Source organism: Pezoporus flaviventris, unplaced genomic scaffold (assembly GCF_033815535.1).
Source record: "Pezoporus flaviventris isolate CSIRO_AGI_PZ_B2104156 unplaced genomic scaffold, CSIRO_AGI_Pfla_v1 ptg000066l, whole genome shotgun sequence".
Taxonomy (NCBI): domain Eukaryota; kingdom Metazoa; phylum Chordata; class Aves; order Psittaciformes; family Psittacidae; genus Pezoporus; species Pezoporus flaviventris.
In genome coordinates, this window is record NW_026892614.1 from 8,537,650 (window position 1) to 8,559,632 (window position 21,983).

General features: G+C 39.2%; 1 protein-coding gene across 10 annotated transcripts in view; it reads left to right on the forward strand.

Annotated features, from left to right (window-relative positions):
- PLD5 (phospholipase D family member 5) overlaps window positions 1-21,983 on the forward strand; it is a 166,071-nt gene that overhangs the window by 67,108 nt on the left and 76,980 nt on the right. The gene's annotated exons all lie outside the window — the stretch shown is intronic.

Sequence of the window (21,983 nt, forward strand, 5' to 3'; positions counted from 1 at the left end):
ACCCTCTCTGATTCATTTTGAGGGAAAAACCAGGCATCCTTAAATAGCTTCTCAGAAATCCATTCTAATCTAATTAGGGAATTGCTGGAGTTGGAAGGGGCTGCAGTTCTGGTCATCCTCCAGTCCATGACCCTGTTCAGAGCAGGATTAGCTACAGCAGCTTGCTTGAGGATGTGCAATGTTGGGCTTTGCGTAGCTCCAAGTATGGACTCCAAAGCCTTCCTGGACCACCTGTTCCATTGTTGGTTCATAGTCAGTCAAGCTACCAATGGCTGGGTATGTAGTGATTTGGACATAACTTATATGTATTTTTTTACAATAATCTAATGAAATATTAATGTTTTTTTGAAATAAGGAGAACAGTCTTCTTATTTCTGCTATTCCTTGTTGATTTTGTGTAAAAACTCTTCGGGGGCATTGCCCTTTTAAGTTGCCTTGTCACAGTGCAGTCAGCAGCAATTCACAATCCAGCAAATTGGATTATGGTTTTGCAGTAATATTGGATTTTGCAGTATTTTTTACATGCTGCTGCCTTTTTTCTTTTTTTTTTTTTGAGAGGGTTGATTCTTTAACTCTGTAGCTCCTTTCAAACAGGACACACCTGCAGCATGGGGTAGCTTTGCCCTAAAGCCAGCTATCCTTCTGGCACCGTTTTTTGTTTTTCCTCAACATTGCTTTGTATTTGTAAAATGGCTTGGCCCTAATCTGTTCACTCTTTTGTATGCCTACAGTTCTGGGCAGCCTTCTGGTATCTTGTCTGCATTTTCTACATTTTTTCCAGTAGCCTGCCTCTCCACATCAGGGCCTTAGGTATTCTTCACTGTGAGTTGTTGCCTTCCAAAATTTTTGAAGATACTGCATGTATCACCTTTACACCCACTATCTCCATGTGTGAATCTTTGACAGAACTAGGTCAGATGAGGGGAAAGTTTTTCTGCTCATTGGCTTCTGAGTGCTGCACACAACTTCAGCACACACAAGAGCTACTGCACCATGTTTTCCTCTTAGTTGTATCAACTAATGGCTCCCTTTTTGTTCTCTTTGGCTACACAGGCCTAGTCAATGAAGAACTTGGGCTTCTTTACTTTGTATTCTTCAAACGGTAAAACATTTCAGAGTGGGGGCAATGTACAGTGCTATGGAAAACCAAGATACTATTTTATCCCAGCATAGGAGATTGTCTATTTGTATGGGTTACACCCATCTGCCTTTCCAAAGACTACTCACCTTTGCTTAGCTTTTTCTTCATTGGTGTGTGTCACTCTTGTCTCTCCTGGACTGTTACAGGAGCCTGGGAGTAAATCCAGCTTTAAAAGTAGGAGTCAGTTAAATTGGTCTGCACTTACAGTGATAAAAGTGATCTCAGACCCCAGCTCTATTTTAAGGTGCCTTTCACAGAGCAATTCAAGTCCATGATCTAGCTACTAATGCCTGAACCAGAAGGCACATCAACGCTCTGTGTATAAACTGCCTAAACCTTTTCTAATAACAGTATCCAAGTGTTGGCAGCTGCTACCTGCTAACATTGAATCTTTCTCTGCATGATGAACCTGGGCTCCTTTATGTGTTTAATATATTGCAGACTTAACTGAAGTTCTGCAAGATCAATTTCTGCCTGTGGTATATATTTAGTACTTGGGGTAAGCACTTCCAATATGTAAGCCAAGAATAATTGAATACTTATATTTCTGCTGTGTGAGTACTTTCACTGAAATTCAGGAACAGGCACTTAGGTTTGGAGGATATGTTACGACAGAACTGTAATAGATGGTCGTACTTTGGTTTTGTTAGATGAAATGATTGTCAAATAAAACTTTATGATATGCGAATCCTGTTTTAATCGATCAAATTTGTGAAGAAGCTTGATGGGAAGGGAGGCTATTGATTAGAGAAAAACTTCACTGATGATTTGTTAAAGGTTTTCGTCTTCTGAAAATCAATTTAATTTCTGTCTTTTTATTTTAAAGGAAAATATGTCTGAAATAGAGCTGTAGTCTTTGGCTAGAAATTTTTCGAGCTTGTGCCAAAAAATAGCAAGTGAGAATTTTTTAAAGGAGGAGAGAGAGAGAGAAAGTAAAAGGAAGACACTTTTAGAAGTCTAGAGGTTTTTGTAGCCTGAGGGAGGAATCACTGAGGTATGTTTTCCAGTAAAGCCTACATCTTTTTTTGTTGTGATTGTACTGTTGTTCATGGATACAAATGCAGTCTTTCTGATCTGCTTCTGGTAGTTCAACATGATGTTCCTATTCCGTTAATCATTCCTTAACTCTTATTACATAAGGAATACTTACTGCATATGTTGCCCAAAAGACCTTACTCTTCACTGATGTATTTTATTTCTCTCAGGGTTTTGTACCAAAACCAAGTCATGGAAGTGGAAAAGCAGCCTGTTTCGCTGCCTTCTTTGGTTGTTGACACCCATCTAAAAAGTTGCATAGGAAATGGCACTTTTTAAAGAAATGAAACTGTTTGAAAGCAAAATTGTGATTTGTAATCTTTAAGCTGCTCGCTGAAATAATCAGTCAGTGGTTGAGAACTGACATGCATCTGCCTTACAGGTCATTTGTGACTGTCACAATGTGAAGTCATATTGCTGTAGGCTGCAAACCATTTCCCATTTTATTTGTTAGACAGAGGAACTTGATATTTAATAACACTGAGTAGAATATTCAAGAGGAACTTGAATATGTGAAATTTAAATAATAATTTTTTTTTCATTTGAAATATAGATACAGAAACTTAATTTTTTTTAGCCTCCTTTACATGCTGTAATCCAAAAAATACAAATAGGTAATTTAAAATTATTTGCGTCCCTATCCTTATAATTGAGAGCAAATATTAGGACAAATAAATGTTCTTGTAAGATTAACTACCAGGCACCTCTGGAAAAATTACTGTATCTTCTACTGATACATACATTGCAATGCAAATAAAGGTGAGGGAAGGTCTGTAGAATTTATCAGGCACACAAATTTTGGCTTCAGAATTGCAGTCAGAATCTGAATTCTACTGACTGGGAAACTATTGGTTTAGGTGCAATAACGTTGTTTGTACTTATTTACGCTGTCACATATAACGTTCAAACCGTGATCTTATATGTGAAGAGCCTGGCTGACTAAAAGTAGACTTTTTAATTTATTTTTTTACGACTGGACCAGTTCTGCTGAGAGGCAGCATTTCACTTCAGAGGGTGCTGCACATTCTTGGCTTCCTTCCACAAAATTTGATTTCAGAATGCTGGACTTAAAAAAATACAAATGTTTTTTGACTCTTCCTATTGAAAGGAGTGTCAACCAATTGACATTTAAAGAATAAAAAAGCAGTAATGACTGTGAAAAGCTTTTGCACTTCATGTTTGGTTGGGTTACAAATAATTCTCTTGAGACATCCACATTAATGTTATTAGGCAGTCCCGATGAATGAGACTGCTTAAGAGGATACGCTTAGAAGTCTGGGAATTTTGCCTGTCTTGCTGTGGGTCCATTAGACGCTGCAGCTATAAAATTAGATTATTGTACTTTGGAAATAGTACTTTTTAATGGCTGATCTGTTGTGAATAAATCTTGGCCTCTGATATAACGTCAGTCAAGGCTTACTTGGCATTGTTGAAACTGGCTGATAAACTAAAAATAACAATCTGGGAAACAAAAGTCATTACAGCTAGTAAGAGATGGTCTCTGTTACCCAAAGTGTTTGCAGCAAGGTACAGCATGCCTCTTCTGCTTGTTCCTGCTGATAGTCATACTAGAGTCCTACAGAGCTTCCACATGCCCTTAATTATCCTCATCTCACTGGCTTTTGCAATATGAATCTAAGCAGTAGTAGCAGGTAGCATAGCTCCTGCCTCTAGCTATGGATTTGGTAAGGTGGGAAAGGAAGCAATGGTAGCTGCTTTCCACAGTTCCCATGTTAGGGTGTACAAAAACTGTTGTCATAATGATTTTCTTTTTTCTTTTTTCCTTTTTCTGGTGATAATGGGAGTATTTTCTTGAAGTGTGTGTGTGCATGTGTGTTCAAAAAGGATTCTGTCTTGCGTTCTGCTCCAGTGACACAGTTTTGCTATTTTGATATTTCTCTTGTTCTCAGAGTAATACAGAATGAAGGCATTTGTCCTTTTCTGTTTGGATTTGTGTTGAAGGAATTTGCTTATCTGTATAATATGAACAGCAAAGCTACTTATTTGTGATTGTAGGGAGATTTTGACCAATTCTACCCTATAGCAAGTAGGTGGTGATACTTGGGCAGTGTTTGCGTTTGCTTTGGAAATTGTTCAGATTGTTTTGGTTAAGGCTTTTTCTCCTCTATAGGTATCCTGCAGAGGAGCTGAATCTTCCTGTTGAAATGATGAACTTGGATTTCAACAGTACTTTGCAGCACTAAGTTCTAGAGATTAGATCTAGTTGTAAACAGTAATTAGTTATATTGATGAGTTATTATGTGTTGCATGCACTGCTTTCAATTTCATTAGAAGTTTCTTTATTCTTGGTTTGTGAGAGAGCGCACACAATTGGATTCCAGAACAGATTTTTTTTCTATTGCTTTATAAATTGTTCCTTCAGCTCCTCTCTGCTATTTCACCAAGTAAGGTTTTGCAGCACTGTGAAGTAAGCATACTGCAGCACATGCTCAATGTTGTTTTACCTTGGAAGTCCTTTGCCCCTGGCTGATTGTGGGGGAGATGTTCTCTGTGCTGCATGGGTTCCAAACATAGCAAGGTTTATATTGATGGATTTCTATTTAATAAACAAACTCTGACAGGCACAATAATGAAAAAGCTAAACAAAACAAGATGCTCAGATTTGAAAACAAGCCTGTTAAAGAGCAACAGAAGATTTCTATTTACAACACACTTAGAATACTTGGTATAAAAATGCCTTCTGTCAACATGATGGGTAAAGGGATTGGGGGCACCCTCAGTAAGTTTGCAGATAACACAAGTTGGGTGAGAGTGTTGATCTGCTTGAGGGTAGGAAGGTTCTACAGAGGGATCTGAACATGCTTGGCCTTTTTGAACCTCTTCTGTGTGGTCTCTCATGTGGTCTTCCTATGTCCACATCTCTCTATTTAGTCAGAGCATCACTGTCTGTGAGTAGCGCTTTAGCTAAGTAGTACTCTTGTGTGTTGAGCAGATGAACCTCTCTGTTTATGATCTCTGTTAATCAGAAAAGTACAAGTTTGCCTCCTTTATTCAACTTACCCACATCCAGTTGTCCTGACCAAGAGTTAAAAATGCACTGGGGGACTTGGTCCATTTTATTATCATTACTGTTTTTCGTGTTACATTTTAGGGTTTTTCCATAATGAATTTGTTTGCTGTCAACCTGAATGAAAAACAGAAAAATAATGCACAAATACCAGCCCTAGCATGTGCTAGATACAATTCTTTTTCTGTCACTTATTCCCTACTTAATGACCAGTCCTTTCCAAATTAGGCTGTTACAAAATTATCATAGAGTTTAAAGCGAGTTTTCATGACAGACAACATCATAATTTGGTACTTTTAAATCTTGTTTCTTCACATACTAAGTGTTGAAATGGCTCTTCTAAGAGCCATCAGTGATTTTCATACCTTCTGATATGAGGAGGAGGATTCATCTTGCCTCAGACTAAACTTTTGATGGATATTTAATGGCACATTAAAAGTGCTGGCTTTGACTTTTTCCTGTTTTTCTAGATCAGCATGGAACTCTCAGAATAAATATGTTTTATTCATACATATGACCACAGATGATAATCTGATATCTTTTGCATGTTGTCAGGTATATAGCTAATTGATCTTCATCAAACTCCAAAAATATTTCTTTAAAAAAGCTCTTGGGAAAATCAGGTTTTGGTTTCTTTGTTATCATTTTTGAAATGCCACCTAAAGTCAGATGGACTTGAATCAGTCTCTAAAATAATAAAGTTTAGAGCTCAGCTTCTATTGGCTAAGTATTGGAGAAAAATGCAGTTTTATGAATAGCTTAGCAAAATACACATATGTGTAAGCTTTACAACTAATCATAAAACCTTAACGGAAGAATGAATATGCCACCAGCATGAGGTTAGAACAAAAATCTGTAGTCTTTCTTCCACCCAGTTTTGTGTCACTTATATCATCTTGGCAGTGCATGTTTTGCACAGGTGCTGGTGGAGAGTAGGCAGATTTACAGTGCAATAAAGGCGCTAGAGGATGCTATGGGTGATGTATTTTGGGCAATGAAGGCTGAAGTACTTACTGGACTAGAAGTGTCTTCTCAAGCATTCAACCATAGCTATTAGGACAGTATGGTATGTTTTATAGTTGTGTGTGAGCTACTGTAAAGATATCCTGAACACCTTCCAATTTTGGGCAAAGACACAACGCTACAACCTGGAGGCAGTTCATCACTGTAGTAACTTTGGGAAATGATATGGGAAAGCAGTAGAGATGTAACCTCTGTATGACATTAGACAAACTATTCCTTTTCCTAGTGACTCATCTGTTTGCATGTGAAGAGAGTTGTTCAGGACTGACTAGAAAGGAGAACACAGTGAGGTGCTCAAAGTTGCTCTTGAGAAAAGTCATACAAATGTCTGGGTTTTTGTCAGAGGTTCTGTGCTGGGCATGTTTATGTGGTAGTGTTCCAGCTGGAAATGTACTTCTAATCCTTCATGATATTTTGATGTTTTCAGAGGGCTTTTTTGAGAGTCAGGATGTTGCTATTGAAATACATTCCACGGAGTTTTCTGTACAATTACCAGTTGCTGATTACAATTTTTTTTCTAAAACGTGAAAGGATGGGGGCTTTCATGTTTTATTTTGTTAGGGTTTTGTTTGTTTGGTTTTTAGTTTTGCTTGGTTTGGGGTTTTTTATTTAAATCTAAGTGCATCAGTCTAAAACATTCTTTTAGTAGAAATATAAATGCTACTTTATCAAGCTACATAGCTTGTGCCCATTTCCCTTGTCTTCCTCTCCTTGACTTTTAATTTGGATGCAATTTTAATCAAATGCAATTCTACATGGACTAAAATTAATTACCCTTAAAAAAACAACCAAACAAACAAAACCCAACAAAATCCGGAAATACAAACAGATACCTAAAAGCAACAGACAATAGTCAAACCTATTTAGTGCTCCCAAGGTGTCATGGAACATATCCATACAATCTTGCCTCTGTAATTTGAGTGCTGGCAATGTCCTTTGGGAACGGATACTTTGAGTTGGTTTTTTTTCATCTGTGGATTTTTATTACCATTCCTACCTTGACTATATCTGCTGAATTTGCAGTGCTGATTTCAAATTGTTGCTGACTAAAGGTTTTGAATTTCCCTTCATTGTTTTACAAAGTGGTTTTGTTTGTTCTTGTGGGGCAGGAAGGGCATTAATTAAGCTTAAGGGATTTTTGGATTGTATGAATGTCAACATCATAGAATATCTTTTTGTTCCTATTCTGCAGAAGAGAGTTATTACTTAGAAGATTATCAGTAAATTATTTCAAACACTATAAGAACCTGTTTATTTAAGAGGAAAAATATTTTGATTTGTGACTGGTTTCTCCAACTGTGAGCTAACACGTGTATCCATCCCAAGTCATACCAAGATCTTCTCCTCACTCCTTCCATCTTCCACTGATGATGTGGGAAGGAATGGGAAGATTCAGTTCATGAACAATTGGCTTCGAGACTGGTGCTACAGGCAGGGCTTTGGATTCTTTGATAACGGCTGGTTTTATAGGGCACCAGTCTGGACAATGACAAGTGAGAAAGGTTTGTCTCACAGAGGGAAAAGGATGCTGGGGCACGAATTAGCAGGGCTCATTTGGAGAGCTTTAAACTAGATTCGAAGGGGGATGGGGTTGTAGCTGGGCTTGCCCCAGTGGGGCAGCGCTCCAGAATTAATGAAGACTGGGAGGCCTCCTACAATCCTAGGGTGAAATCGGTGTGCTCAGCTCGCTCCCTGAAATGCCTGTACACCAATGCGCGCAGCATGGGAAATAAGCAGGAGGAGTTGGAAACCTGTGTTAAGTCAGGAGATTATGATCTGGTGGCAATTACAGAGACGTGGTGGGACAGCTCACATGACTGGAATATAGTCATGGAAGGCTATGTCCTTTTCAGGAAAGACAGGCCAGCCAGGCGGGGTGGTGGGGTTGCTCTTTATGTGCGGGAGGAACTACAGTGCACCGAGTTCTGTCCAGGGACAGATGATGAGCAAGTTGAGAGTCTGTGGGTGAGAATTAAGGGGCAGGCTGGCAGGGGGGATACTGTTGTAGGTGTCTGTTACAGACCACCGGATCAGGGTGAGGAAGTTGACGAGGCCTTCTACAGGCAGCTGAGAGCGGCCTCACAGTCACAGGCCGTGGTCGTCGTGGGGGATTTTAACTTCCCTGATGTTTGCTGGAAGGACCACTCGGCAACCCAGCCACAGTCCAGGAGGTTCCTCCAGTGTATGGATGATAACTTCCTCCTGCAAATGGTGGATGAGCCGACCAGGAGAGGAGCGCTGCTGGATCTCATCCTCACTAACAAGGAGGATCTGGTCGAAGCAGTAAGGGTTGAGGGCTGCCTTGGTTGCAGCGACCACGAGATGGTGGAGTTCAGGATCTTGTGTGGCAGGACTAGTAGAATACCAAGTAGAATTGCAACCCTGGACTTTAGCAGGGCAAACTTTGGCCTTTTCAAGCAATTGCTAGGGGAAATCCCATGGGCAGGGCTGCTTGAAGGTAAAGGGGCCCAAGATAGTTGGTTGACATTCAAGGACTACTTTTTCCGTGCTCAAGATCGGAGCATCCCGACACGTAGGAAGTCAAGGAAGAGGGCCAAGAGACCTGCGTGGCTAAATAGGGAATTGCTGGGTATGCTCAAGTGGAAGAGGAGAGTTTACAGGTCATGGAAGGAGGGGCTGGCCACTTGGGAGGAATATAAGGCTGCTGCTAGAGGATGTAGGAAGGCAGCTAGGAGGACTAAGGCATCCTTAGAATTAAACCTGGCAAGAAGGGTCAAGGACAGCAAAAAGAGCTTTTTTAAATACATGGCAGACAAAACTAACACCAGAGGCAATGTAGGCCCACTGATGAACGGGATGGGTGCCCTGGTGACAGAAGATAAAGAGATGGCAGAGTTACTGAATGCCTTCTTTGTCTCTGTCTACTCTGCTGCGGGCAGTCCTGAAGAGCCCTGTACCCCTGAGACCTTAGATGAAGTCAGGTCGACGGAGCGGTTTGCCTTAGTCGATGAGGAATGGGTTAGAGAACAGTTGAGCAATCTGGACATCCATAAATCCATGGGTCCAGATGGGATGCACCCGCGGGTGCTGAGGGAACTGGCGGAAGTCATTGCTAGACCACTCTCCATCATCTTTACCAAGTCTTGGGAAACGGGAGAGGTGCCTGAGGACTGGAGGAAAGCAAATGTCACTCCAGTCTTCAAAAAGGGCAAGAAGGAGGACCCGGGTAACTATAGGCCGGTCAGCCTCACCTCCATCCCTGGGAAAGTGATGGAACACCTTATCCTTGGTACCATCTTAAGGCATATCAAGGATAAGAAGGTTATGAGGGGCAGTCAACATGGCTTCACCAGGGGGAAATCATGTTTGACCAATCTCATAGCCTTTTACGAGGAAATAACACGGTGGATGGATGATGGCAGAGCGGTGGATGTGGTCTACCTTGACTTCAGCAAAGCATTTGACACAGTCTCCCACAGCATCCTCACGGCTAAAATGAGGAAGTGTGGACTGGATGATCAGGTAGTGAGGTGGACTGCGAACTGGCTGAAGGAGAGAAGCCAGAGAGTTGTAGTCTATGGGGCTGAGTCTAGTTGGAGGCCTGTAACTAGTGGAGTGCCTCAAGGGTCAGTACTGGGACCGGTATTATTTAATATATTCATCAACGATTTAGATGAGGGAATTGAGTGTACTATCAGCAAGTTTGCTGATGACACTAAGCTGGGAGGAGTGGCTGACACGCCAGAAGGCTGTGCTGCCATCCAGCGAGACCTGGATAGGCTGGAGAGTTGGGCAGGGAGTAACTTGATGAAATATAACAAGGGAAAGTGTAGAGTCCTGCATCTGGGCAGGAACAACCCCAGGTTCCAGTATAGGTTGGGGAATGACCTGTTAGAGAGCAGTGTAGGGGAGAGGGACCTGGGGGTCCTAGTGGACGACAGGATGACCATGAGCCAACACTGTGCCCTTGTGGCTAAGAAGGCCAATGGCATCCTGGGGTGTATTAGAAGGGCGGTGGTTAGTAGGTCGAGAGAGGTCCTCCTTCCCCTCTACTCTGCCCTGGTGAGACCGCATCTGGAGTATTGTGTCCAGTTCTGGGCCCCTCAGTTCAAGAAGGACAGGGAGCTGCTGGAGAGAGTCCAGCGCAGGGCAACTAAGATGATTAAGGGAGTGGAGCATCTCCCTTATGAGGAAAGACTGAGGGAGCTGGGTCTCTATAGTTTGGAGAAGAGGAGACTGAGGGGTGACCTTATCAGTGTCTATAAATATATAAAGGGGGAGTGTCACGAGGACGGAGCCAGGCTCTACTCAGTGGCAAACAATGATAGGACAAGGGGTAATGGGTACAAACTGGAACACAAGAGGTTCCACTTAAACTTGAGAAGAAACTTCTTCTCAGTGAGGGTGACGGAACACTGGAACAGGCTGCCCAGGGAGGTTGTGGAGTCTCCTTCCCTGGAGACATTCAAAACCCGCCTGGACGCATTCCTGTGTAACATTATCTAGGTGTTCCTGCTCCGGCAGGGGGATTGGACTAGATGATCTTTCGAGGTCCCTTCCAATCTCTAACATACTGTGATACTGTGATACTGTGAAGATAACCGGGGCTCTTTAGGAAGTTGCATAGGCCAAGAGAAAAGAAGGTAACAATCATATTCCTGCTTATTGTGTATCGATGCATGATTATTTAGTCTAAGTTAATGTTGCTATTTACAGTTACAATTTGTTAATACCAGATTATGTAGGAGGAAACAAAAAGACAACATATATTTTGTCATTAAAATAAAATGGTCAAAATATCACCGTAATATGTATTCGTGATATTCAGGCCCTGTCAAAAGGTTTTGTATGAATTTGCATTGTCACAAGCTGAATGTAGAAATAAAATAAAAACATCTCACTGGCTAATTAGTGTAAATGACAGTAGCTATTTATACAGTATTTGTTGATCTTTTGAGAGACTCTGTAAAGTTGATAGGTTAGAATATTTTGCTGTGTTTTACGGAGGGGTGAGCAGGGAATGGGTTGCTGCTCAAAAGTGCTGAATAGAAATAACCCAGCTGATGAGGGGCTGGTGTGGTTGCTGTGCACCTTTGTACAGCACTTTAAGTACCTCAGCTGTTAAATTTTAGATTATTTGAAAGTTAAGATAATGGTATTTACCCAAGATTTAAATATGGTACAAACAAAGGAAAGAGGCTGAGATTCTTTCCAGTGGCTAAACTGAGTCAGCTTTTACAATGTTATGTTGGGAAGTCTGAACTCCTGATTACTGACTGATGGATATTCAGGGTGTTCACTGCAGTGCACATACCATAAAACATAAGAGGAGAGAAAAAAAAAAAGGCAGATTTAAATTTAAAAATACATTGTTAACACCAAGAACAGCAGCTGGATTTCCTCATGCATGACAGGGGCAAGAATGGCTTCACCTAAGAAGGTCAGCATTGTCTGAGTTGTGTGCGCTTTATAGTACTTGCCTCTGTTAGAAAGCAAACTGCTCGCCACAGAATGGGGTGCAGAGCTTCTCCAGCTGCAATTTAGAAAATATTGCTTAGGCTGTCAGGAAACAGGCACTCGATATGGGCGAACTATTGTATTTGGAAGACTTTTACTAACAGCATTTGTAGATTATGAATTTTGAAAACGTTAGCTCAGAAGTAAAAATGTGCAAATAAATAGGATGTTAAGAAAACAAAATCAGTTGGAATTCTTAAAAAAATCTTTCTTTTCTGATGGTGTCCTTGTCCTTTCATGTCTAGAGATTAAGCATGAGCTTTTGAAATACGTAGACAAGGCAATTGTGTGGGGTTTTCGATAAGCGTATCTTATAGATCTTCAATTACAGTATGGTAGAGAACAGAGAAAACTAAATGATGTAGTGCCTCTTGGTTAATAGTATATATGGCACTCTAGATAATAAACAGCCATGCCAGATAAATTCCTTATTCTAAATTCAGCAGAATTGGATCACACTGTTTCTTTTTTTCACTAGGAGTTTTGTAATATGTACCTCATCTTTCTTCATTTCAATTCACTTCAGATCCTCAGGATCCTCATATTTCCATTCTTTATCGTTCAGTGTTGCATCTAGATGTCTACAATGTGATAATGTGAGCTACGGATCTGCTGTTTCCAAGGACGAGGTTTTAATTTTTAAGGCACTGAGTGTGATGTGACACCTAGATGGTAGGAAAAGGGCAGAGGCAGTGGGGCATGGACAAGACACTGGGAGGCACTAACGGGGAGAATACCATTCTCATTAACTCCAAACCAGGACAGATTTCAAGAAGTTCCAGTGTGAGTGTGAACATTTTGAATAATGAATGGTGGTGCGTTAAATTGTTCATCTATAGTCTCTTACATGAAGTAGTTCCTGTTACTGCTCATGTGGACTTAGTTTTCTCTTGGCTTACGCTCTGGAACGATTTTGTCATGCAGTAAAGATGTCTCCTCCTTACTTTATTTTTACAGCTTTTTAAATTTTCTTCCCCTTGACAGACACCTGTAGCTTATTTTCCTTCCCCCTTTCTTTGCCTTGTCATTTAAGTTTGGCTGTGTGAGGTTCTCACAGTGTGTTTGTGTTTCCCTTGGGCTTTTCCTTAAAGGTCTTTTTGTGGGCTTCCCCTCTACCCTGGTGGTTTAGAAAGTGGCACAAACACCATTCCTTGGAACGTTTTCAAAATCCATTTTACACACATGCATGTTCCCAGCTTAGATGAACTATATCAAGTCTCTATTTGGAGACAGTGTCTCAAGAATAAACCTGACTTGACCCCAGTGCTGTAAATATTAAACAGATTGGCTGTTCTATGTATTAGTATCACTAAGAAGGATTTAGCTAATTAGTTAAGTTGGTGTATTTATTTAGATGACTGTGTCGTAAGATATTTAATCCACAGAACATGCTTGTGAGATCTCAGTTTTATTGTCTTGAAATCAAAATACTTAAGCTGTTGTGTTCCTGTGAAGGAGTACGTATTTTCTGACTGCAATCAGTAGTTTAACAAGGTGTACTGAAACAATAAGGCAGACTCTTCTTGGGTTGGCCAAGGGATATCTTTTGGGGGGAAATATGCAGGGTTAGTGCTTAACCAAGAGACACTATGGAGAAAAAGTGCTGTTCTGCTTTCAGTAGAGGGGAGAATGGCTTTAACCTCTTACTTGGACTTGGATTCCTGGACTTAATTCACCCATTGAAACTGGGTGTCCAAGTGCTCGATGGCTCCCCTGAATAACAGCAGCTCATGCTATTGGAATCACCTTAGGTTAGCCACCTCAGCCTGAAGCTCTTAAAGATGGCAGGCACTGACTAGCTCCTGGCTTTACTGCTATTCTCATCCTGCCCCTTATTTGTATTAGAATCAGACACACTGCTGTCCCCGCTTCCAAGTAGAAACCTGTAAGGCTGTGGTTCTCTGATTTTGCTCTTGCTTGCTTTCTCAAAGTGCATGCAGTAGTTACAGCATAAAGATCTGTAACTTAAAATCCATATACTAGGTACAGCTTATGGGAGTTGAAGTTACAATTAGCTATGCTTTCTCTCTTTGATGAGTTTGTACAGAAAGCTGCTTCTTTTGTTAAGATCAATCAAAAAATAAGGATTTTGACATTCCTCCCTACACAGAGCCCATGGATCATGAAGGGCCTTTGTTTTGGCATGCTTATTGGAGGTGAAAGGTGCTGTTTGAATTTTCTGTGGAGTGTAAAGACTGGTCAGGTCAGCTGGTTTCTCCTGCCTCAGCACCCTTGGGCACTTGTCTCCCATAAGAATCTGCCATAAGAATCTGCTGACCGTCTCTCAATCCTCCCTGCACAGCTGCAAAACCCACTGGAATGTTTAAGTGCTGACAGGCAGAAATGCTGTAAAAATGTAAATTTTCTTCTGCTGTAGGGCAAGATGCCAAGAAATGCTTTTTTAAATGTTTCACTGCTGAATAAGGGTTTTGGGGAATTGGTACAGGTGGAATGCAAAATCTTGACCAATGGGAGAGAAGCTTATGCTGTTAAGATGGCTCATATTTTGGCTCTTTAGTCACTTCAGGACTTTGGCACAGAGGGTTTGCTTTCTTTGCTACTGGGATTTTAACAGAAAATAATGGGCTAAGAAGTAGTGTTCTGCTCTGTTGGTGCACAAAGCAAGGACTGCTTTGTTGCCTCCAGAATGGCATTGTCTGCAGTAAATACTGCACTTAAAAGCTCTGTAGAAAAGGCCAGGGTAGAAAAGTCAGCTTTCATTCAGCAGATATTTTAGCTTTTTGTGCACATTGATGCTCTGAAGGGCTGTGACCAAGTGAAATGAAGAGTTGTGCCTTTGACTCTGTCAGTGGAATACTAGGAATTGTTTTGCTTTTTCTTTAAAAGCAAAATTTAAAGATAATAATGTTGTTTTCTGTTGCAAAAGAAATAGATGGTGAGTGCTTTGCCCAGATTTTACAACCAGCTGTGACCAAGAAAATGTAAAAATTAGTTTTGTTTCATCTCTTAGCTGAAGTAATACAGTGGCTGCATAACAGCTGACATTCAAGGCTGTTTCAAACAGTGTTATTTTCATACCTTAACCAGGGCTTTAAAAAAATAAAGGAGGGGTTGATTGTATTTTGACTTTTCTGTACTGTAATAACATACTTCTTATATCAACAATGCAATAATTTTATTCTCTGCTAGTCCTCCTTTGTCCCAAATGGCTGTTCATATGTGCAAGATACATCCTCTGAAGTGCAGTCACTTATAGTGAACTACTGTATTTGTGTTACTGTACTTCATTTTAGCTTTCAGTTTTACATCAGATCACAGTGAGGACAGGTAGAATCAGCACTTTGCAATTCAGCAAGTTACTTTCTCTGAGGATTGCCACTACCATCTTCAGAATGTTTTACACAAGTATAAATAATAAGTAAAAAAAAAAAAGTCTTTTCCAGGTGCTTTCTCATAAAACTACTGAAGTGCATTTCATGAACATTGCTTGAGTCAGCAGTATCAGGAAATAGTAGCTCTTTGTAACAGATTATCTGTAGTGATTTCAACAGTACACAAATATGGAATTAATCTATATACTTCAATATTGTCTAATTTTAGTCTGAGCAGTCGAGAAAGGGGCATACAAATGTATTTAAAGATTCTCACAACTTTTTCTGAGAAAAATCTGGGTCATACAGAGCTGTCTACAGTATTCAGTGCAATGTGTGAAAGCCCCATTAATAGGAGCAACATACAAAGAAGGCAGCAGAAATCATACCCTCCCACAGAAGGATAAAACCTGAAAATTTTATTGGGGCATTTAACACCATTTGAAAGGCTTGGTGGCGTTGGCACAAACGTACCCTGAAGGTGTGCACAAATTCGCTTTTGGAGATCTCAGCACAACCATGGCCTTGCTTATATATAATCCTGTGATAATTCATCAAAGGCCTATCAGCTGGATAATCTGTTGCTGTAACAAACTTGTTCATTCTCAAGCTGTATCTGAGAAACCATACTGCAAGATAAAGGGGTTATCAGTGGAGTCAAGATTAGTTAGCTGTATTAGGATATTAACCTTGTTAATTATTGCCCTGATGCATTTGTGGAAAATATGTGTGTTATAATAAAAAATACATTTCTGTAAGTTTTCCACTAGCCCTAACTATATTAACCTAGTATGCTATTAGGTAACTAATCCAGGTGCAGCAATTCTAAGTAAGAGTTAATTGCAGATTTGTTACTGAAAATTTAGATTTTAGTTGTTTCTGTTATATATTTCATCTGGAAATAAAATGGAACTGTCATGTCTAAAGTTTTAACTCACAAATTCCAACGTTGATGTTTCTAGTCATAAGCAAGATGAGTTTATTTGAAAAATCCACTAAAGATAATAAGAGCTTTGAACCAAGTTGATAAATTTATTCACAGACAACAAAAGTTTGCTTTTCATTTCTTTGGGCGGTACATAGATGTGGTGTTTAATCAGTAGTAAAAATCAAAGAATGAATACCCATTTTCCAAATGGTACCTTTTATTTAAAGCTAGCTTATGTCATACTGGAAGTAGGTGGTCTTAATAACAGTTCTTTGTTGCATCTTCTCTCCCTCTCCTTTGCTCTCCAATGATCCATCATTTTCCCTCTTCCAGGTTTCAGACGATAAAAGTTCATTGAACTCATACTGTTAGTAATAATGTGGTAATGAAAAGGGACATTTGTTCAACATATTATTTCAAGCTTAATGGACTATCTAGCAAGTCAAGGATGATGATTGGTCTTTTACTAATAATGGCTGGAACGTAGGACATTCTTCCTAGAGATTTAGCGACAGATTAGGAGTAAAAGATAGCTGGAGGTGTACTGGAAAACAACAAACCTTTGATTAATGTTCCTCAGTCCCCAGGAAATATTCTGTGTTTGTCTGTGTTCGAGGTCAAAAGTAGCAGCAAAACTTTGACCTCCCTGATCCATGACTTTCTTTTGTTTTATGAGTGCATGTGGTAAATACTTTCCTATTGTTCAATGCCAATGTTTTAAGAAGCTAATGCATTCTAGAAGGTCATCGCGTTGCATACACATTAACTGGCCTTGAAATTGTTTGTGCAGAATTCTGGCTTGCATGAGATGTAGCATAAATGAAAATTTTCCATCTCTACATCAGGAAAGGAAAAGATAAAGAAAGGATCTTTGTTTATTTTCTGAGGACTGTATTTCCAGCAGGGTTCTTCTAAAAATTATTATTATTTTTTAAAATCCATAAGGGCTCTTTATTGTTGTTTAAGGAGCTGCAAGTTAACAGTTTTAAAGGGAAGGCACTGCTCACCCCTCTCTGGTTTGGTGTGATAACATCCCCATATTGGTATTGGATGTAAGTGGAAAAGCATAGTAATCAAGAGTAGAGCATGGAGATGGTGTAACTGAATTTATCATTGCTAAATGAAACAATCAGTTTATGACCTTCTTGGGTCTTTTAATTTTACTGTTAGGGGTTTTGTTTGTTATAATGCTGTCATCTTTCTTAAAGCTTCTTGAAAGCTCTCCTCTGTATGTGGAGAGCCATGTGTAGGATGGGAGTGTGGCTGCAAGCCTTGATTGCTGTTTGGAACAGCAAAGAGTGGGGGCACCCATCTCCATCTGCACCCTGTAGGTGCTTAATTCTTGTCTCTGAGTCCCTCTGTTGGAGTATTGCTACCTCTCTGAAACAGCAATTACCATGTTTGAATGAGATTTAGTGAAGTAACTACTGAGTTGAAAGTTGAAAATAGTGCTGCAAGGCTGTAGAGTTTTCACTTGTTCTCATAGTCTTTATCTCATTTGGTGAATGACACAAAATTACTTCCAAATTACTCTAATACCCCTACATAACCAAGTGTTTCTATTCTTTGAAGAGTTAACATGTTAAATTTACTACTTTCTTTTTTCCAAGTTTATCTCATTTTAAATGCTTAGCTGCTTTTTATTTTTATGCAATATGACAGTAAAAAGAAGATTTTTAGTAACAATATTTATCTCATTAAGTTCATTTTAATCCAAAATGTATTTCATATGCAAAGCATTTGTAATAAAGATTACTTGGAAGTCTCTATTTCGGCGTGGAGTGCAACAGTAACACAAATGATCCCATTTTAAAAAACATGTCCAATTTCCAGTGAAAAAGAACCACTTTGAAGCAATAGAAAGCATTTTTTAAGATGGTGGAAACTTGCTGTGTTTTTGAAAACAACATCTGAGAAAGTGATTTTCATTACAAATGACAATATTTTGTGTATGGCTACTAAGTAGAAGCAAAACATTTCTGCTAATGCTTAGCAATTTTTTGCTGAAACTTAGTCATCTTCTTTAATGAAGTTGCTTTATTCATGTTCTTGTTGCTCTTTGTAGCACAATAGAAAGCACAAATTTCAAGGAGTCAATAATTCAACTAGGCAGTTGGGGTTTGTACAAGAAGGTACTTTGTGTATAGGGCTCTGGATTGGGGCCTTGATGTTTTTTGACAGAACAGTTGATGTCTTCTACGTACAACAATTTGTTTATTTAAAAAAAATAAAATTATTTCCTTCTGGAATGCTTGGAAGGGAAGGGACTGAAAAACCCAGGTGAGGGATGCATAGGGATCCATGCCTGGTTTTGTGTAGATATTTCTGGCTTCAAATGTCCATACCCCTTTATAAGTACACTTGTTCAACTGGAGTACGTTAGGGAATATTTTTGCTTTGCTAGTTAGTGTTCCTATTGAAGTATCTTCCAAATAAACCTTACTTTTGGTTTTATGTATCTATCTTCTGTCTTACAGTTGGTTTTGTTCTATAATAATTTAATCATTTCCAGATCTCTCACTCACTGTAGTGAGTTTTCCACATCCCATCTGTATTGGTTTTTTGTTATTGTTGGGTTTTTTTTTGTGGGTTGTTTGGTTTGGTTGCTGTTTGGTTTGGTTTGTTGTTTTTTTTTTTTTTCCTTAATTTACTCATTAGAACAGGTAGGGGACTTCCAACCTGAATTATTTGATGATAGTGTCTGCTGTTTTGTTTGCTGGAATGCCAGCTGGAGTTCCTTCTTCCCTTCTGCAGTGGTGTTCTTCCTTATAGTCATGTGAGCTTTTTATGTCCACTTCTTGCAGGGATGTCTGACATCCCTAGGATTCAGTATGACATAGGTGATTTTGGTGATTGCCACCATCTTTGCTAACAGTTAATTCTGGGTCTTTCAGCAGAATTTCTTTAAGCTTTTTTGCTGCAGATCCTGATCATGATACAATTTCTTATCAGGGACTGGGTTAATGCTTCAAAATTGCTCTTTTCAGACTCCCTGTATTTTCACCTTTTTGTCCTCTCAGCTTCACAACAATTACCATGTTTCATACCTCATGGAATTTATCATTCCTCAGGGTCTGTGGTTAGTCTGTTCTTGAATTAGTTGAAAGTAATAATAAAACATCCTTAAAAGCAGCTTTGAGAGAAATAAGGCTACTTCAACTGTCTGCTGCTTTGTTAGAACGTGTTGCTTACCATTTCAGTAAAGGGCTGTGAAAAGCTTTTTCTTATGTCTGCTACACATTTCAGCCATCATCTGGCTTTTAATCGTTCTGTTTCTTTAATCTTGGTATCTCTTCACTTTGCTTCACTCCTTGAACTTTACAAATTACAGCAGTCATGCAGAAGCAGGGAATGACAGAGGTCTGGTTTTGTGAGTTTTCTGACTTAAATGTATGAATAAAGAAATAGCTGACTGTGGAGCCTCCTAAAGATATGTGTACCCACAGTCATCATCAGAATTAAATTTGAACAAAATACATGATCTGAAGGCAGGAAATAAATAGAAGCGATCCCATACTGCCCCTCATCAGACTGAGAATGGGAAAACCCTTTTTCAAATTTGCAAGGTTATAATGGATCTTAAATATGTATTTTGGTTTCTCATGAGGATACATGAACCATTTTGGTTAACAGTTTAATTTTATTCACTCCTAGGCAGTAGTCCAACTCTAATTTAACTGGATTTTCTATCTTTATACTGTATAAGGGAAGCAGTTCCTTAGGGAAACTGTCATAAAAGAAGATAGAATTGCTTAGAGAGAGGTGCAATGCTATTTACATCAGGCAAGATGTAACCAGAAGTAAAAAGGAAGTATTAATGTCATTTTCAATGGCACTGACAAGCTTTAATCTGGAATGCTATGTGCAACTGACCACCAATAACCAAGAAGGTTGAACTCATAGTGAGTAGGAGGAGGTTCTAGGAAGGAAGACTCTATATAATAAAGAAGACACTAAAGGCACTTGACTGTGAGGATGAAAGCTAAGAAAGGAAATGATTGTCATCCGTAAAAATATCACAGGAGAGAGACATGAGATCTGGGTTACTGAGGGTAAAGGATAGAGCAAGTAAAAGGATATCTAGTGAAGCAGATTTCTGCCTATGACAGCAGCAAGATAAAAAATATTCCAGTATGACAAGTCATGATAAAAACCCCTCCTTGTTCTATTATCTTTTCCTTATCTAGAAAATTTAGGAATAAACGCATATGAAACATTGTTTGAAGTAGCAAGGACAGGTACTTGATCACCCAGGAAACCTTTTCTATTTCAGTTTGGAACTTCTGTTTAAGTTCCTGCGTGCTGTCCAGGGCTTGCTGTGTTACCATGAGAGCTGCTTGTAAGTAGTGTAACCACATTTTTAAATCAATATATCTGATCTTGTATTTACTGCAGCTAAAGGTAAGCTGCAGCAGACTTTCAAAGCATTTTCATTAGGAATAATAATTAGAAGTCTTAGTCGATATTGTTATGCTTCTTGATTCTATGTTTCTTGTTATAGGGAAGGTGCTAACATAACCATAAACCCCCTCAAAGCAAACACAAAAAAAACTCCAAACAAAATAAACCACACAAAAAACATCACCCAAACCAGTAAACCAGATTAAATTTGCCTCGTGCCTCTGATGCAGAGTTTGAATGATGAGAATTCAGGCAGCAGTACTTAAAATATTGTATATTAAAATATCAACCCCAAATATTGTATATGGTCAGTGGACATTTTCAGAAGCCCATGCTGCTACCTCCCAATGCAGTAATTCCAAGGAATTTGCCAAAGATGGATCCTACTGTGTTTGTTACTACTGTTAGAGTAACAAGGAGCCCCAGATGAAGCGTGGCAAATTCATATACAAAATTAAAACTAGGAGTAGCACAAGACCTCTATCATATAGATTTATATTTTATTGTGTCTTTACACTTGCCTTTATTTCTGGTTCTATGGCTTGGCTGCTCAGTTTGATACTGGACTTTAACAATCAGTTATATTTTTCAGCAAGTGTGCTGTTATGATTCAGGCTTAATTCAGCAGAGCTAGAAACTTAAAGGAGAGCACCTGAAGCAAACCCACACATTATTTTTATTCCAGAAAGGTCTTTACACATATTTTGCCTGATCCCTTCAGTTGCATTCTAAGGGGTTTTTTGTTTGTTTATGAGGCATTTGTTACCGAGTCTTAACAATGTTAAATAATTTTATACAATGAAATCAACAACCTTCATTTCAGCATTCTGTTTATGGAGCAAGGGGCAGTTGATAAGGATTATTTTGGTATGAGCCTGGATTTGTAATAGTGGAGGGAAAAGGTCAGTATTGAGCTGGACTGACCTGCATAATTCAAGTAAAAGCCGAAGTCTGCATCAAGTATATGAGAAGCCCTAAGAAAATCAATAAGGCTGCTTAAAGGCTCAATGCTCAGTTGCACTTTATATATTTTTGTGAACTGAGGCAAAAATCAGTCATATCATTACAAACAAATGAAGATCTTTAATGTTTGCTATTTATTCTTTCTTTCCCATGTCTGTGCTCATTTTTCATTCAATACATTATATGACTGCTCTCTTAGTTCCAGTATTAAAATGGTTATGGCAGGCTAGATTTAATTTCTAAGGTTCAGATTTGCTTTGCCACAGGGGAGATATTGTCCCCAGTAGGTTGAAGTGACATTGTAAAACATCTGGTCAATTCTTTCCCTCTTTTGGATGCAGTTTTGCCTTTGAGAATTGAAACTTACATCTGAGATACAATTGTGTAAATATAATTTCATCACCTAAAATACATTTAATTAGAAATTGTTCACAGGTTCGAGCCTTAGATGACTTGTGGTTTTGTACAGTGGGTGCTTCTTGTGAAACTTCTGTGCCTGTGGTTTGTTACAATATTGTGTGCTCCTCACTTGAGGAGAGTTGAAACAATAAGATGTTATTGTTGGTAGGTTCTGAAGATGATGGTGTAAGAGGGAGGGAATCATCTTTTTCCACAGGGCAGTCCAAAGAGAAAAGGTATTCCTGGAGTGCTTCA